Here is a 2,868-nt window from a genome sequence, read left to right on the forward strand (position 1 = left end):
ATTGTTTCTTGGATAATAAAATCATAAAACAAATGAATGTTAGTGTCCTTATGACGTCCAACGTCATCGTCATCATTTTTCTGGGTTGTTGTCCCTGAATTTGTCTCTGGAATTCCTGTCTGACCTAAGGGCTTTTTACACTTGTGTTTCTTAACCCCGGACTTTCTCTGACCCAGGACTATCGTTAGTCCCGTACCAATTTTTTCAGCTTTTTACACTCGCCAATTAGTCCCGTACTATCTCTTGTCCGGGGCTAAGGAGAAAACTGACCTTTTTACACTCGTATTTCTTAGCCCCGGACTTTCCAAACCACATGAATATTCATAATTACGCTGTGTACTGTACACGTACACGCACGCACCGGCAGCACTTGATTACCTCGTTTCTGATTGGTCAGTGAGGGTCGGACTTCGTCTCCGTCGCTTAGCCCAGGATTATTTTTTCGTTCTGTTTACACTCACATGCTTGGCACCGCAATTGCGGTGCTAACCCCTGCTATTTTGCAGGGCCAGATAGTACCGTACTATCGGTGGGGCTAGCCCACTTTGGCAAAAACGAGTGTAAACAGAAAGTGGGCTAAGGATAGTCCCGTACCAACGGTGGGGCTAAGGCCCCCCCCCCCCCTTAGCCCCACCGTTGGTCCGGGGCTAAGCAAAAATTTACAAGTGTAAAAAGCCCTCTACTGCACTAAAGTACATCAAAATAAAGGAGAAGTGCTGGCTGGAGAACGACCTTCCAGCTCAGAGGGTCATTCATGTTTAGGGATCAGAGGGCTTTGGGGATGGAGAGTGCGGAGAACTGACCACTAGCCGGAGAAAGTAGCCAATGCCAAACTCATAAATTCCCAAGACCAATAACTTTTCTTGGGAGAGGAGAATTGACAAAAAAAAAGGAAGTCTAGCTGGAAGCAAAATAAGGGGTTTCATAAACTCCAAGAAGGGTAAAAGACTGATTCATATTGACGTCACAGGGTGACTTGGAAAACAACTGTAATGCTTCTGTTTTCTTTAACTTTCTATCTTCTTCTATTCTATTCTTTATTATATGTGCTAGTAGCCATCTGGGCTACACAAGTAAAGTAATAGATGCTGGACAAGTAGTGGTAACCCTCGATTTTTTAAAGGCTTTTGATATGGTTTCTTTTGATATTTTGATCGAAAAATTAAAAATTTTCAGATTTTGCGAGGATGTTATTGCCTGGTTTGTAAATTATTTTAGTCAAAGAAAACAACGAACTGTAATTAGTGGTATAATATTTTAAATGAGAGTGAGGTGGTCTATGGTGTCCCACAGGGAAGTATTTTTGGGCCTTTGTTGTTTATCATGTATTATATCGCCCCGGGTAGTTAACAATCGTATTGTCAAATGTCGCTTAATTGGATGATACTTGTATAAATCATTTATGCATCCAGTAAATCCTCTAGAACTTGAAAGAGTTGTTAATGGCGACTTACATACCGTGCATGCATGGTTACTTCAGAATTAACTTATGTTGAATGTTTAAAAATGTAAATGTATGTTAACAGGTACCAAACTTTATCGTAAGAAATTTGAAAATGTTAGTATAAGAATTGATGGTATACTCCTTTATAGAAAAGATAGAAAGTTGTAAATATTTAGGTGTTGTCATTGATACAGAATTCTCTTGGCAACCACAAGTTGACAGCGTAAAAACTTCGGTGTTATGTATTGTGTATGCGTTAAGAAGGGCAAGACTATTATATTGATCAAGACACCGCATTAACCTGTATGATACAAAATTCGTCCTCTCTTTAAGTACTGTAACACAATCTGGATGAAACCAAATTCTGGTAACATAAAAAGACTCCAAATACTTTAGAACAGAGCCTTGCGAGTGTCCTGAAAGTGGATTATCGTCACAGTAGACGAGATCTATATAAGAGGCTGCATATTGACTGCTAAGTGCCAAAGTGTAAAAAAAAAGAAGACCTTGTTGTTTTCATTTACAAAGTCTTAAATAATCTCCTACCTGATTTTCTGACTTATCAAGTTAACATAAGAGTATTTAATTACAATCTCAGGAACTCGGCATTTAAAGTACTGTTACCAAAAAAAAAAAGCACTTTCTGTGAAAGTAGCACTATTTACAATATAGCAGCTAAATTATCCAATCAATATTATCGGAAGCCACGAGAACATGTACAAGGTTAGCACAATTTCTGAAGGATCCGATTCTGTTTTCTTACTTGATTTTATGAGTTTCTTTTTCTATATTTCTGAGTCATAATTTTTGTTTTGATTTTTCTTCTTTCCGAGATTTTTTTTCTGCGATTCACTGTTCTTGCATTTGATTCTGCCAAAGAGTGTTGTGTATTGGATGTGTATACATTTTTTTTTTCCTCTCATCTTTTTGTTTCGTTGTAATGATTATTGTGAATGTCTTGTACGTTGATTGTACCACTACATGTTTTTCTGTATATCATACGGACTTGTTGAAAAACAGACTAACGGCTGAGTGCAAGCATTTTAACTTGTGTTTAGAATAAATAAACGAAAACAAACAAACAAACAAACAAACAAACAAACAAACAAACAAACAAACAAACAAACAAACAAACAAACACTATTTTCTTCCATCAGCTGGTTCTATTATAAATCGGGGAGGTGGGAAGATAAACCCACCTCCCTGATCTAGTACTGCATTGAGTATGTACCGGGTACAGTACTGTAATTCCATGTTAACGCATTGTTCTTCCATCAGCTGGTCTAATACTACGGTACTAGTATTTTCTTCTCTTTGATGCACTCCAGATGGCCCCTCAAGATGGAAACAAACATTGATTACAATATCGATATTATCAACGTGATTATTGTGCGCATGCGTGTTGCACTATCCTCACGTTTAAC

Source organism: Diadema antillarum, unplaced genomic scaffold, assembly GCF_040938485.1.
Source record: "Diadema antillarum isolate AM-2024a unplaced genomic scaffold, OU_Dant_1.0 scf00000169, whole genome shotgun sequence".
NCBI classification, from domain to species: Eukaryota; Metazoa; Echinodermata; class Echinoidea; order Diadematoida; family Diadematidae; genus Diadema; species Diadema antillarum.